Source organism: Oncorhynchus keta, chromosome 19, assembly GCF_023373465.1.
Source record: "Oncorhynchus keta strain PuntledgeMale-10-30-2019 chromosome 19, Oket_V2, whole genome shotgun sequence".
Taxonomy (NCBI): domain Eukaryota; kingdom Metazoa; phylum Chordata; class Actinopteri; order Salmoniformes; family Salmonidae; genus Oncorhynchus; species Oncorhynchus keta.
Genome location: NC_068439.1, coordinates 6762366 through 6779438, shown reverse-complemented (window position 1 = coordinate 6779438; position 17073 = coordinate 6762366). Strand labels below are relative to the sequence as shown.

Sequence of the window (17073 nt, the reverse complement as noted above, 5' to 3'; positions counted from 1 at the left end):
GACACAGTTCCAGCTACACACCAACACACTGACACAGTTCCAGCTACACACCGACACAGTTCCAGCTACACACCAACACACTGACACAGTTCCAGCTACACACCAACACACTGACACAGTTCCAGCTACACACCAACACACTGACACAGTTCCAGCTACACAATAACACACTGACACAATTCCAGCTACACACTGACACACTGACACAGTTCCAGCTACACACCAACACACTGACACAGTTCCAGCCTGAGAAGCACCACACACCTACCCTCACAACCTCATCGCTCCGGCCAGTACTACGCCTGTCACACAGCTAAGCTGCTTACACATTCTCTCAGTCCAATACATCCAGCGGCCGCAGCAGTGACCGTACAGTTCCACTCAGCAAGCCTGTCTGTGTGTGCCCCTCCCACTCTCTCTGTCTCTGCCCCTCCCACTCTCTCTGTCTCTGCCCCTCCCACTTTCTCTGTCTCTGCCCCTCCCACTCTCTCTGTCTCTGCCCCTCCCACTCTCTCTGTCTCTGCCCCTCCCACTCTCTCTGTCTCTGCCTCTCCCTCTGTCTCTGCCCCTCCCATTCTATCTGTCTCCGCCTCTCTCTCTCTCTCTCTCTCTCTCTCTCTCTCTCTCTCTCTCTCTCTCTCTCTCTCTCTCTCTCTCTCTCTGTTCTCTCTCTCTCTGCTCTCTCTCTCTGTTGCTCTCTCTCTCTATTACCCTATTAAACTATTAAACTATTAAACTATTACCCTATTAAACTATTACCCTATTAAACTATTAAACTATTAAACTATTACCCTATTAAACTATTACCCTATTAAACTATTAAACTATTAAACTATTACCCTATTAAACTATTACCCTATTAAACTATTACCCTATTAAACTATTAAACTATTAAACTATTAAACTATTAAACTATTACCCTATTAAACTATTAAACTATTAAACTATTAAACTATTAAACTATTACCCTATTAAACTATTAAACTATTAAACTATTACCCTATTAAACTATTAAACTATTAAACTATTACCATATTAAACTATTAAACTATTAAACTATTAAACTATTACCCTATTAAACTATTAAACTATTAAACTATTAAACTATTAAACTATTACCCTATTAAACTATTAAACTATTAAACTATTAAACTATTAAACTATTACCCTATTACCCTATTAAACTATTACCCTATTAAACTATTAAACTATTAAACTATTACCCTATTAAACTATTAAACTATTAAACTATTACCCTATTAAACTATTACCATATTAAACTATTAAACTATTACCCTATTAAACTATTAAACTATTACCATATTAAACTATTAAACTATTAAACTATTACCCTATTAAACTATTACCCTATTAAACTATTAAACTATTACCCTATTAAACTATTAAACTATTACCCTATTAAACTATTACCATATTAAACTATTAAACTATTACCCTATTAAACTATTAAACTATTACCATATTAAACTATTACCCTATTAAACTATTAAACTATTACCCTATTAAACTATTAAACTATTAAACTATTACCCTATTAAACTATTACCATATTAAACTATTAAACTATTACCCTATTAAACTATTAAACTATTACCATATTAAACTATTAAACTATTACCATATTAAACTATTAAACTATTACCATATTAAACTATTAAACTATTAAACTATTACCATATTAAACTATTAAACTATTAAACTATTAAACTATTAAACTATTAAACTATTACCCTATTAAACTATTAAACTATTAAACTATTACCCTATTAAACTATTAAACTATTACCCTATTAAACTATTACCCTATTAAACTATTAAACAATTAAACTATTACCATATTAAACTATTAAACTATTAAACTATTACCCTATTAAACTATTAAACTATTAAACTATTACCCTATTAAACTATTAAACTATTACCCTATTAAACTATTAAACAATTAAACTATTACCATATTAAACTATTAAACTATTAAACTATTACCCTATTAAACTATTAAACTATTACCCTATTAAACTATTAAACTATTAAACTATTACCCTATTAAACTATTAAACTATTACCCTATTAAACTATTAAACTATTAAACTATTAAACTATTAAACTATTACCCTATTAAACTATTACCCTATTAAACTATTAAACTATTACCCTATTAAACTATTAAACTATTACCCTATTAAACTATTAAACTATTAAACTATGACCCTATTAAACTATTAAACTATTACCCTATTAAACTATTAAATTATTAAACTATTACCCTATTAAACTATTAAACTATTAAACTATTACCCTATTAAACTATTACCCTATTAAACTATTACCCTATTAAACTATTAAACTATTAAACTATTAAACTATTAACCTATTAAACTATTAAACTATTAAACTATTAAACTATTAAACTATTAAACTATTAAACTATTAAACTATTACCCTATTAAACTATTAAACTATTACCCTATTAAACTATTAAACTATTACCCTATTAAACTATTAAACTATTAAACTATTACCCTATTAAACTATTACCCTATTAAACTATTACCCTATTAAACTATTAAACTATTAAACTATTAAACTATTACCCTATTAAACTATTAAACTATTACCCTATTAAACTATTAAACTATTACCCTATTAAACTATTAAACTATTAAACTATTAAATTATTAAACTATTAAACTATTAAACTATTACCCTATTAAACTATTAAATTATTAAACTATTACCCTATTAAACTATTAAACTATTAAACTATTACCCTATTAAACTATTAAATTATTAAACTATTACCCTATTAAACTATTAAACTATTAAACTATTACCCTATTAAACTATTACCCTATTAAACTATTAAACTATTACCCTATTAAACTATTAAACTATTAAACTATTAACCTATTAAACTATTAAACTATTAAACTATTAAACTATTAAACTATTAAACTATTAAACTATTAAACTATTAAACTATTACCCTATTAAACTATTAAACTATTACCCTATTAAACTATTAAACTATTACCCTATTAAACTATTAAACTATTAAACTATTACCCTATTAAACTATTACCCTATTAAACTATTACCCTATTAAACTATTAAACTATTACCCTATTAAACTATTAAACTATTACCCTATTAAACTATTAAACTATTAAACTATTAAATTATTAAACTATTAAACTATTAAACTATTACCCTATTAAACTATTAAACTATTAAACTATTAAACTATTAAACTATTACCCTATTAAACTATTAAACTATTAAATTATTAAACTATTAAACTATTACCCTATTAAACTATTAAACTATTAAACTATTAAACTATTAAACTATTAAACTATTAAACTATTACCCTATTAAACTATTAAACTATTAAACTATTAAACTATTACCCTATTAAACTATTACCCTATTAAACTATTAAACTATTAAACTATTAAACTATTACCCTATTAAACTATTAAACTATTAAATTATTAAACTATTAAACTATTAAACTATTACCATATTAAACTATTAAACTATTAAACTATTACCCTATTAAACTATTACCCTATTAAACTATTAAACTATTACCCTATTACCCTATTAAACTATTAAACTATTAAACTATTACCCTATTAAACTATTAAACTATTAAACTATTAAACTATTAAACTATTACCCTATTAAACTATTACCCTATTAAACTATTAAACTATTAAACTATTACCCTATTAAACTATTACCCTATTAAACTATTAAACTATTACCCTATTAAACTATTACCCTATTAAACTATTAAACTATTAAACTATTAAACTATTAAACTATTAAACTATTAAACTATTACCCTATTAAACTATTAAACTATTAAACTATTAAACTATTACCATATTAAACTATTAAACTATTAAACTATTACCCTATTAAACTATTAAACTATTAAACTATTACCCTATTAAACTATTAAACTATTACCCTATTAAACTATTACCCTATTAAACTATTAAACTATTACCCTATTAAACTATTAAACTATTACCCTATTAAACTATTAAACTATTAAACTATTAAACTATTAAACTATTACCCTATTAAACTATTAAACTATTAAACTATTAAACTATTACCCTATTAAACTATTAAACTATTAAACTATTAAACTATTAAACTATTACCCTATTAAACTATTAAACTATTAAACTATTACCCTATTAAACTATTAAACTATTAAACTATTAAACTATTAAACTGTTACCCTATTAAACTATTAAACTATTAAACTATTAAACTATTAAACTATTAAACTATTACCCTATTACCCTATTAAACTATTAAACTATTAAACTATTAAACTATTAAACTATTAAACTATTAAACTATTAAACTATTAAACTATTACCCTATTAAACTATTACCCTATTAAACTATTAAACTATTACCCTATTAAACTATTACCCTATTAAACTATTAAACTATTAAACTATTAAACTGTTACCCTATTAAACTATTAAACTATTAAACTATTAAACTATTAAACTATTACCCTATTAAACTATTACCCTATTAAACTATTAAACTATTACCCTATTAAACTATTACCCTATTAAACTATTAAACTATTAAACTATTAAACTGTTACCCTATTAAACTATTAAACTATTAAACTATTACCCTATTAAACTATTACCCTATTAAACTATTAAACTATTACCCTATTAAACTATTAAACTATTACCCTATTAAACTATTAAACTATTACCCTATTAAACTATTAAACTATTACCCTATTAAACTATTAAACTATTACCCTATTAAACTATTAAACTATTAAACTATTACCCTATTAAACTATTACCCTATTAAACTATTACCCTATTAAACTATTAAACTATTACCCTATTAAACTATTACCCTATTAAACTATTAAACTATTACCCTATTAAACTATTACCCTATTAAACTATTAAACTATTAAACTATTAAACTATTACCCTATTAAACTATTAAACTATTAAACTATTACCCTATTAAACTATTAAACTATTACCCTATTAAACTATTAAACTATTACCCTATTAAACTATTAAACTATTACCCTATTAAACTATTAAACTATTACCCTATTAAACTATTAAACTATTACCCTATTAAACTATTAAACTATTAAACTATTACCCTATTAAACTATTAAACTATTACCCTATTAACCTATTAAACTATTAAACTATTACCCTATTAAACTATTAAACTATTACCCTATTAAACTATTAATCTATTAAACTATTACCCTATTAAACTATTAAACTATTAAACTATTAAACTATTAAACTATTAAACTATTAAACTATTACCCTATTAAACTATTAAACTATTAAACTATTAAACTATTAAACTATTACCCTATTAAACTATTACCCTATTAAACTATTAAACTATTAAACTATTACCCTATTAAACTATTAAACTATTACCCTATTAAACTATTAAACTATTAAACTATTAAACTATTACCCTATTAAACTATTAAACTATTAAACTATTAAACTATTAAACTATTAAACTATTAAACTATTACCCTATTAAACTATTACCCTATTAAACTATTAAACTATTACCATATTAAACTATTAAACTATTAAACTATTACCCTATTAAACTATTACCCTATTAAACTATTAAACTATTAAACTATTAAACTATTAAACTATTACCCTATTAAACTATTAAACTATTAAACTATTAAACTATTAAACTATTAAACTATTAAACTATTACCCTATTAAACTATTAAACTATTAAACTATTAAACTATTACCCTATTAAACTATTACCCTATTAAACTATTAAACTATTAAACTATTAAACTATTACCCTATTAAACTATTAAACTATTAAACTATTAAACTATTAAACTATTAAACTATTAAACTATTACCATATTAAACTATTAAACTATTAAACTATTACCCTATTAAACTATTACCCTATTAAACTATTAAACTATTACCCTATTACCCTATTAAACTATTAAACTATTAAACTATTAAACTATTACCCTATTAAACTATTAAACTATTAAACTATTAAACTATTACCCTATTAAACTATTACCCTATTAAACTATTAAACTATTAAACTATTAAACTATTACCCTATTAAACTATTACCCTATTAAACTATTAAACTATTACCCTATTAAACTATTACCCTATTAAACTATTACCCTATTAAACTATTAAACTATTAAACTATTAAACTATTAAACTATTAAACTATTACCCTATTAAACTATTAAACTATTAAACTATTAAACTATTACCATATTAAACTATTAAACTATTAAACTATTACCCTATTAAACTATTAAACTATTAAACTATTACCCTATTAAACTATTAAACTATTACCCTATTAAACTATTACCCTATTAAACTATTAAACTATTACCCTATTAAACTATTAAACTATTACCCTATTAAACTATTAAACTATTAAACTATTAAACTATTAAACTATTACCCTATTAAACTATTAAACTATTAAACTATTAAACTATTACCCTATTAAACTATTAAACTATTAAACTATTAAACTATTAAACTATTACCCTATTAAACTATTAAACTATTAAACTATTACCCTATTAAACTATTAAACTATTAAACTATTAAACTATTAAACTGTTACCCTATTAAACTATTAAACTATTAAACTATTAAACTATTAAACTATTAAACTATTACCCTATTACCCTATTAAACTATTAAACTATTAAACTATTAAACTATTAAACTATTAAACTATTAAACTATTAAACTATTAAACTATTACCCTATTAAACTATTACCCTATTAAACTATTAAACTATTACCCTATTAAACTATTACCCTATTAAACTATTAAACTATTAAACTATTAAACTGTTACCCTATTAAACTATTAAACTATTAAACTATTAAACTATTAAACTATTACCCTATTAAACTATTACCCTATTAAACTATTAAACTATTACCCTATTAAACTATTACCCTATTAAACTATTAAACTATTAAACTATTAAACTGTTACCCTATTAAACTATTAAACTATTAAACTATTACCCTATTAAACTATTACCCTATTAAACTATTAAACTATTACCCTATTAAACTATTAAACTATTACCCTATTAAACTATTAAACTATTACCCTATTAAACTATTAAACTATTACCCTATTAAACTATTAAACTATTACCCTATTAAACTATTAAACTATTAAACTGTTACCCTATTAAACTATTAAACTATTAAACTATTAAACTATTAAACTATTACCCTATTAAACTATTACCCTATTAAACTATTAAACTATTACCCTATTAAACTATTACCCTATTAAACTATTAAACTATTAAACTATTAAACTGTTACCCTATTAAACTATTAAACTATTAAACTATTACCCTATTAAACTATTAAACTATTACCCTATTAAACTATTAAACTATTACCCTATTAAACTATTAAACTATTACCCTATTAAACTATTAAACTATTACCCTATTAAACTATTAAACTATTACCCTATTAAACTATTAAACTATTACCCTATTAAACTATTAAACTATTAAACTATTACCCTATTAAACTATTACCCTATTAAACTATTACCCTATTAAACTATTAAACTATTACCCTATTAAACTATTACCCTATTAAACTATTACCCTATTAAACTATTAAACTATTAAACTATTAAACTATTAAACTATTACCCTATTAAACTATTACCCTATTAAACTATTACCCTATTAAACTATTACCCTATTAAACTATTACCCTATTAAACTATTACCCTATTAAACTATTACCCTATTAAACTATTAAACTATTAAACTATTAAACTATTACCCTATTAAACTATTAAACTATTAAACTATTAAACTATTACCCTATTAAACTATTAAACTATTAAACTATTAAACTATTACCCTATTAAACTATTAAACTATTACCATATTAAACTATTACCCTATTAAACTATTAAACTATTAAACTATTAAACTATTAAACTATTACCCTATTAAACTATTACCCTATTAAACTATTACCCTATTAAACTATTACCCTATTAAACTATTACCCTATTAAACTATTACCCTATTAAACTATTACCCTATTAAACTATTACCCTATTAAACTATTACCCTATTAAACTATTACCCTATTAAACTATTACCCTATTAAACTATTACCCTATTAAACTATTACCCTATTAAACTATTACCCTATTAAACTATTAAACTATTAAACTATTAAACTATTACCCTATTAAACTATTAAACTATTAAACTATTAAACTGTTACCCTATTAAACTATTACCCTATTAAACTATTACCCTATTAAACTATTACCCTATTAAACTATTACCCTATTAAACTATTACCCTATTAAACTATTACCCTATTAAACTATTAAACTATTACCCTATTAAACTATTACCCTATTAAACTATTAAACTATTAAACTATTAAACTGTTACCCTATTAAACTATTAAACTATTAAACTATTACCCTATTAAACTATTAAACTATTACCCTATTAAACTATTAAACTATTACCCTATTAAACTATTACCCTATTAAACTATTAAACTATTAAACTATTACCCTATTAAACTATTAAACTATTAAACTATTACCATATTAAACTATTAAACTATTAAACTATTACCCTATTAAACTATTACCCTATTAAACTATTAAACTATTAAACTATTAAACTATTACCCTATTAAACTATTACCCTATTAAACTATTAAACTATTAAACTATTAAACTATTAAACTATTACCATATTAAACTATTAAACTATTAAACTATTAAACTATTAAACTATTAAACTATTAAACTATTACCCTATTAAACTATTACCCTATTAAACTATTAAACTATTAAACTATTAAACTATTACCCTATTAAACTATTAAACTATTAAACTATTACCCTATTAAACTATTACCCTATTAAACTATTAAACTATTAAACTATTAAACTATTAAACTATTACCCTATTAAACTATTAAACTATTAAACTATTAAACTATTACCCTATTAAACTATTAAACTATTACCCTATTAAACTATTAAACTATTAAACTATTAAACTATTAAACTATTAAACTATTACCCTATTAAACTATTAAACTATTAAACTATTACCCTATTAAACTATTAAACTATTAAACTATTAAACTATTAAACTATTAAACTATTACCCTATTAAACTATTAAACTATTACCCTATTAAACTATTACCCTATTAAACTATTACCATATTAAACTATTAAACTATTACCCTATTAAACTATTAAACTATTAAACTATTAAACTATTAAACTATTAAACTATTAAACTATTACCCTATTCAACTATTACCCTATTAAACTATTAATCTATTAAACTATTAAACTATTACCCTATTAAACTATTAAACTATTAAACTATTAAACTATTACCCTATTAAACTATTAAACTATTAAACTATTAAACTATTACCCTATTAAACTATTAAACTATTAAACTATTAAACTATTACCCTATTAAACTATTAAACTATTAAACTATTAAACTATTACCCTATTAAACTATTAAACTATTAAACTATTAAACTATTACCCTATTAAACTATTAAACTATTAAACTATTAAACTATTACCCTATTAAACTATTACCCTATTAAACTATTACCCTATTACCCTATTAAACTATTACCCTATTACCCTATTAAACTATTACCCTATTACCCTATTAAACTATTAAACTATTACCCTATTAAACTATTACCCTATTAAACTATTAAACTATTACCCTATTAAACTATTACCCTATTAAACTATTAAACTATTACCCTATTAAACTATTAAACTATTAAACTATTAAACTATTAAACTATTAAACTATTAAACTATTAAACTATTACCCTATTAAACTATTACCCTATTAAACTATTACCCTATTAAACTATTACCATTTTAAACTTCCTGTGTCACAATAGATAGTCCCATAGAGAGGCACAACAGGCCTTGAGTCCCATAGAGATGCACAACAGGCCTTGAGTCCCATAGAGAGGCACAACAGGCCTTGAGTCCCATAGAGAGGCACAACAGGCCTTGAGTCCCATAGAGAGGCACAACAGGCCTTGAGTCCCATAGAGAGGCACAACAGGCCTTGAGTCCCATAGAGATGCACAACAGGCCTTGAGTCCCATAGAGAGGCACGACAGGCCTTGAGTCCCATAGAGAGGCACAACAGGCCTCGAGTCCCATAGAGAGGCACAACAGGCCTCGAGTCCCATAGAGAGGCACAACAGGCCTTGAGTCCCATAGAGAGGCACAACAGGCCTTGAGTCCCATAGAGAGGCACAACAGGCCTTCAGTCCCATAGAGAGGCACAACAGGCCTTGAGTCCCATAGAGAGGCACAACAGGCCTTGAGTCCCATAGAGATGCACAACAGGCCTTGAGTCCCATAGAGAGGCACAACAGGCCTTGAGTCCCATAGAGAGGCACAACAGGCCTTGAGTCCCATAGAGAGGCACAACAGGCCTTGAGTCCCATAGAGAGGCACAACAGGCCTCGAGTCCCATAGAGAGGCACAACAGGCCTCGAGTCCCATAGAGAGGCACAACTGCCTCAGCATCTTCTGGGTTAGAGGAGAGTTTGGCAAAGAGGGGCTTTACTTGACTCATCGGGACTCCTTGTGGCAGGCGGGTCGTCAGTTGAACGATGTTTCCTCCGACACATTGGTGTCTCCAGATTTGGAGGTTTTCAGCGAGTCATATTCCGACCTCTCCCAGGCCCGTGGGGGAGTTGCAGCGAGTCATGTTCCGACCTCTCCCAGGCCCGTGGGGGAGTTGCAGCGAGTCATATTCCGACCTCTCCCAGGCCTGTGGGGGGAGTTGCAGCGAGTCATGTTCCGACCTCTCCCAGGCCCGTGGGGGAGTTGCAGCGAGTCATGTTCCGACCTCTCCCAGGCCCGTGGGGGAGTTGCAGCGAGTCATATTCCGACCTCTCCCAGGCCCGTGGGGGAGTTGCAGCGAGTCATATTCCGACCTCTCCCAGGCCCGTGGGGGAGTTGCAGCGAGTCATATTCCGACCTCTCCCAGGCCCGTGGGGGAGTTGCAGCGAGTCATATTCCGACCTCTCCCAGGCCCGTGGGGGAGTTGCAGCGAGTCATATTCCGACCTCTCCCAGGCCCGTGGGGGAGTTGCAGCGAGTCATATTCCGACCTCTCCCAGGCCCGTGGGGGAGTTGCAGCGAGTCATGTTCCGACCTCTCCCAGGCCCGTGGGGGAGTTGCAGCGAGTCATGTTCCGACCTCTCCCAGGCCCGTGGGGGAGTTGCAGCGAGTCATGTTCCGACCTCTCCCAGGCCACTTGGGGGAGTTGCAGCAACGAGACAAGATGGGAGTAAAAATGTAGATCAACGTAAATAATATTGTGGCAAACTGGCTCAAAGTAAGATCTGTAGCTACGCCATGGTGATTCATATAACGTTGCTATATCATGACCCTTTTGCCTGATGTTTATCCTATAGCCCAGCCCAACAGCTGTTGAGTAGAGTATGTGATAAGGAAGAGATTTACTGTGAGACACTAGAGGGGCGGAGGAGAGGTGGAGGGGAGGTAGTGGAGAGGAACTGGAGAGATTGAGGAGGGATTTACAAACCTCAAATTTACAGGCCTACAGATAGTTCAGCTATTTAAGGTTAATATGAGATTAGGAGAGATGGGACAGTGACATAGGAGAGAGAAAGAGAGAGACATAGGAGCGAGAAAGAGAAGGGAGAAGGGTGAAGAGAGAAAGGAGAGAGACGAAAGAGGAGAGAGAAGAGAGAGAAGAGAGAAAGGAGAAGAGAGAGGGAGAGAGAGAAAGGAGAGAGACGAAAGTGGAGAGAGAAGAGAGAGAAGACAGAAGGGAGAAGAGAGAAGAGAGCAAGGAGAAGAGGGAGATAGAGAAAGGAGAAGAGAGAGAGATGAAGAGAGAGAGAAGAGAGAGAGGAGAGAAGAGTGAGAGGAGAGAAGAGAGAACATCATCGAGAGAGAGAACATCCTGTACACTACCGTTAATGGTAATGGATCCTGTATAAACGGATCCCACAGAGTGAGGCTGTCCATTAGGATGCTAACATAACAACCACTCCCGTTACACTGACTGTTAGATGGAGCACAATTAGAGCCAGGAGGTTTTCCTGATCAAGTAACTGATCTGGCAAGCAACGTGACGGGAGAGAAAGAGAGAGAAAGAGGGAGAAAGAGGGAGAAAGAGTTAGAAAGAGAGAGAAAGAGAGAATAGGAGAGAAAAAGAGAGCCGAAAGCTAGAGAAAGAGAGAGAAAGATAGAGAAAGAGAGAGAGAGTTAGAAAGAGACAGAAAGGGAGAATAGGAGAGAAAAAGAGAGCCGAAAGCTAGAGAAAGAGAGAGAAAGAGAGAGAAAGATAGAGAAATAGTTGGAAAGAGAGAATAGGAGAGAGAAAGAGAGAGAAAGAGTTAGAAAGCTAGAGAAAGAGAGAATAGGAGAGAGAAAGAGAGCCGAAAGCTAGAGAAAGAGTTGGAAAGAGAGAGAAAGAGAGAATAGGAGAGAGAAAGAGAGCCGAAAGCTAGAGAAAGAGAGAGAAAGAGAGAATAGGAGAGAGAAAGAGAGCCGAAAGCTAGAGAAAGAGTTGGAAAGAGAGAATAGGAGAGAGAAAGAGTTGGAAAGAGAGAGAAAGAGAGAATAGGAGAGAGAAAGAGTTGGAAAGCTAGAGAAAGGGAGAATAGGAGAGAGAAAGAGAGCCGAAAGCTAGAGAAAGAGTTGGAAAGAGAGAGAAAGAGAGAATAGGAGAGAGAAAGAGAGCCGAAAGCTAGAGAAAGAGTTGGAAAGAGAGAGAAAGGAAGAATAGGAGAGAGAAAGAGAGCCGAAAGCTAGAGAAAGAGTTGGAAAGCTAGAGAAAGGGAGAATAGGAGAGAGAAAGAGAGCCGAAAGCTAGAGAAAGAGTTGGAAAGAGAGAGAAAGAGAGAATAGGAGAGAGAAAGAGAGAGAAAGCTAGAGAAAGAGTTGGAAAGAGAGAGAAAGAGAGAATAGGAGAGAGAAAGAGAGCCGAAAGCTAGAGAAAGAGTTGGAAAGCTAGAGAAAGGGAGAATAGGAGAGAGAAAGAGAGAGAAAGCTAGAGAAAGAGTTGGAAAGAGAGAGAAAGAGAGAATAGGAGAGAGAAAGAGAGAGAAAGAGTTAGAAAGCTAGAGAAAGAGAGAATAGGAGAGAGAAAGAGAGCCGAAAGCTAGAGAAAGAGAGAATAGGAGAGAGAAAGAGTTGGAAAGAGAGAATAGGAGAGAGAAAGAGAGAGAAAGAGTTAGAAAGCTAGAGAAAGAGAGAATAGGAGAGAGAAAGAGAGCCGAAAGCTAATAGGAGAGAGAAAGAGGGAATAGGAGAGAGAAAGAGAGAATAGGAGAGAGAAAGAGAGAATAGGAGAGAGAAAGAGAGAATAGGAGAGAGAAAGAGAGAATAGGAGAGAGAAAGAGAGAATAGGAGAGAGAAAGAGAGAGAAAGAGAGAATAGGAGAGAGAAAGAGAGAATAGGAGAGAGAAAGAGAGAGAAAGAGAGAATAGGAGAGAGAAAGAGAGAATAGGAGAGAGAAAGAGAGAGAAAGAGAGAATAGGAGAGAGAAAGAGAGAATAGGAGAGAGAAAGAGAGAATAGGAGAGAGAAAGAGAGAATAGGAGAGAGAAAGAGAGAGAAAGAGAGAATAGGAGAGAGAAAGAGAGAATAGGAGAGAGAAAGAGAGAATAGGAGAGAGAAAGAGAGAGAAAGAGAGAATAGGAGAGAGAAAGAGAGAATAGGAGAGAGAAAGAGTTGGAAAGAGAGAATAGGAGAGAGAAAGAGAGAATAGGAGAGAGAAAGAGAGAGAAAGAGAGAATAGGAGAGAGAAAGAGTTGGAAAGAGAGAATAGGAGAGAGAAAGAGTTGGAAAGAGAGAATAGGAGAGTGTGTGTGTGTGTGTGTGTGTGTGTGTGTGTGTGTGTGTGTGTGTGTGTGTGTGTGTGTGTGTGTGTGTGTGTGAGAATGTGGCTTTATGGCATTGTGGCATTATGTTTATGTGCGTGAGAGTGTGTGTAGAATGTAGACTAGTTGTCAAGGTATGCAGCAGTCACCAGGGAAAGGTGTTGTCAGGGTAACCATCAGTGGGGCATTGCCTCAGGACAGGATTAGGAATTATACCTCTCCTTCTGTGTGTGTGGGTGTGGCTCTTGTCTAGGCCTGAGATAACCTACCCAACACTCCCACCTAGTGGTTAACTGAGGTCACAAACTGAACTGACCTTTACAGTGTTCTGAGGACATATCTGTAAGACAATTTCTGAGTTATGCAGTCTTGCCATCACACACACACACACACACACACACACACACACACACACACACACACACACACACACACACACACACACACACACACACACACACACACACACACACACACACACTCCATCTACCTGGCCCCCAGATTAGTTGTGTGTGTGTGTCATAGACATTAAAACCAGTAGATGGTGATGACATCATCCACATCTTCCTTATAGAGAACTCGCGATAGCGCATGAAGCCAGATGTATTTGAATCGAGCCAAATTGCTCAATGGGGCTGAATGGAACCACAAAATAGCTAAGGATCATGGTGAATGTGTCAGTAGCTTACAAATGATCATGGTCTATGTAGTTTTCATCCAGCCTGGTTGCAATACTGGTTGCCCCTTTCTTCTCCACTTCCTGTCTGAATGACGTGCCCAAAGTAAACTGCCTGTTGCTCAGGCCCTGAAGCCAGGATATGCATATAATTGGTACCATTGGAAAGAAAACACTTTGAAGTTTGTAGAAATGTTAAAATAATGTAGGAGACAATAACACAATAGATATGGTAGGGGAAAATGCAAAGAAAAACCAACCAGAATTTTTTTTTTTGAGAGAGAGACCATCCTCTTAGAAAGGCAAGAGAAGTGTCATATTCAATCACCACCTTCCGGAGACACCTGAAACCCCACCTCTTTAAGGAATACCTAGGGTAGGATAAGTAATCCTTTTCACCCCCCTAAAAAGATTTAGATGCACTATTGTAAAGTGGCTGTTCCACTGGATGTCATTAGGTGAATGCACCAATTTGTAAGTCGCTCTGGATAAGAGCGTCTGCTAAATGACTTTAATGTAAATGTAAATATTGAAAATTAGCTCACTGGATGCAATTCCTATGGCTTCCACAGGGTGTCAGCAGTCTATGTTCAAGGTTTCAGGCTTGTAACTTCAAAAACAAATAGGAAATATTCAGTTTTATACACCTGCTAAAATCAGTTTCCTAATGAACATACTTCTTTCCGTAAGAAATGTTCTAGTTTGATTTTAGGGTATCTGAGGACTAAATAGACATACATTTTGACTTGTTGAAACCAAAGTTTATGGGTGGATTTTCAAATGCCTTTCATTGCATGTTGAACAAGTCGATTACTCAAATCGACAGAGCCCACTAAACTGACTTTTTGGGATATAAAGAAAGATTTTGTCTAACGAAACAACACTACATGTTATAGCTGGGACCCTTTGAATGACAAATCAGAGGAAGATTTTCAAAAACTACGTGAATATTTAATCGTTATTTGTCAATGTTTGAAACCTGTGCCGGTGGAAAAATATTATGTTATTGACCAAATACTTATTTTCCACCATAATTTGCAAATAAATTCATAAAAAATCCTACAATGTGATTTTTCTGGATTTTCTTTCTCATTTTGTCTGTCATAGTTGAAGTGTACCTAAGACGAAAATTACAGGCCTCTCTTATCTTTTTAAGTGGGAGAACTTGCACAATTGGTGGCTGACTAAATACCTTTTTGCCCCACTGTATATATGGTTTCCACAGGAGGTTGTGTGTGTGTTTTGATGTGTGTCAAGAGAGTTAAACCTTAGAGTTGATGACAAGCTTGTTTGAGACAAACTGAATTCAGACAAACTGAAATCAGACAAACTGAAATCAGACTGAGTGAAATCAGACAAACTGAAATCAGACTGAGTGAAATCAGACAAACTGAAATCAGACAAACTGAAATCAGACTGAGTGAAATCAGACAAACTGAATTCAGACAAACTGAAATCAGACAAACTGAAATCAGACTAAGTGAAATCAGACAAACTGAAATCAGACAAACTGAAATCAGACTGAGTGAAATCAGACAAACTGAAATCAGACAAACTGAAATCAGACTGAGTGAAATCAGACAAACTGAAATCAGACTGAGTGAAATCAGACAAACTGAAATCAGACTGAGTGAAATCAGACAAACTGAAATCAGACAAACTGAAATCAGACTGAGTGAAATCAGACAAACTGAATTCAGACAAACTGAAATCAGACAAACTGAAATCAGACTAAGTGAAATCAGATTAAGTGAAAGCCAAAGTGTGACACATCAACCACTAGACTATTGGCAACATGCTGTATTCTGTGTTAGTAAGGTTTGGGACAACATACTGTATTCTGTGTTAGTAAGGTTGGGGACAACATACTGTATTCAGCATCAATAAGGTTTGGGACAACATACTGTATTCAGCATCAATAAGGTTGGGGACAAGATACTGTATTCTGTGTTAGTAAGGTTGGGGACAACATACTGTATTCTGTGTTAGTACGGTTGGGGACAACATACTGTATTCAGCATCAATAAAGTTGTGGACAACATACTGTATTCAGCATCAATAAGGTTGGGGACAACATACTGTATTCAGCATCAATAAGGTTATGGGACAACATACTGTATTCAGCATCAATAAGGTTGGGGACAACATACTGTATTCAGCATCAATAAGGTTGGGGACAACATACTGTATTCAGCATCAATAAGGTTGGGGACAACATACTGTATTCAGCATCAATAAGGTTATGGGACAACATACTGTATTCAACATCAATAAGGTTGGGGACAACATACTGTATTCAGCATCAATAAGGTTGGGGACAACATACTGTATTCAGCATCAATAAGGTTGGGGACA

At 31.0% G+C, this 17073-nt stretch overlaps 1 protein-coding gene across 6 annotated transcripts in view; it reads right to left on the bottom strand.

Moving 5' to 3' along the window:
- LOC118381541 (uncharacterized protein KIAA1522 homolog) overlaps positions 1-17073 on the bottom strand; it is a 111728-nt gene that overhangs the window by 69555 nt on the left and 25100 nt on the right. For 2 of the 6 annotated variants that reach the window (XM_052469155.1, XM_052469156.1), the window contains exon 1: positions 1-372. This exon is cut by the window's left edge. The exons of 2 other annotated variants lie outside the window; for them this stretch is intronic. The gene's annotated coding sequence lies outside the window, so the exon portion shown is untranslated. Of the gene's footprint in view, positions 382-17073 lie in introns of those variants that run through there. 2 more of the 6 variants (XM_052469157.1, XM_052469158.1) reach the window with 2 other exon arrangements.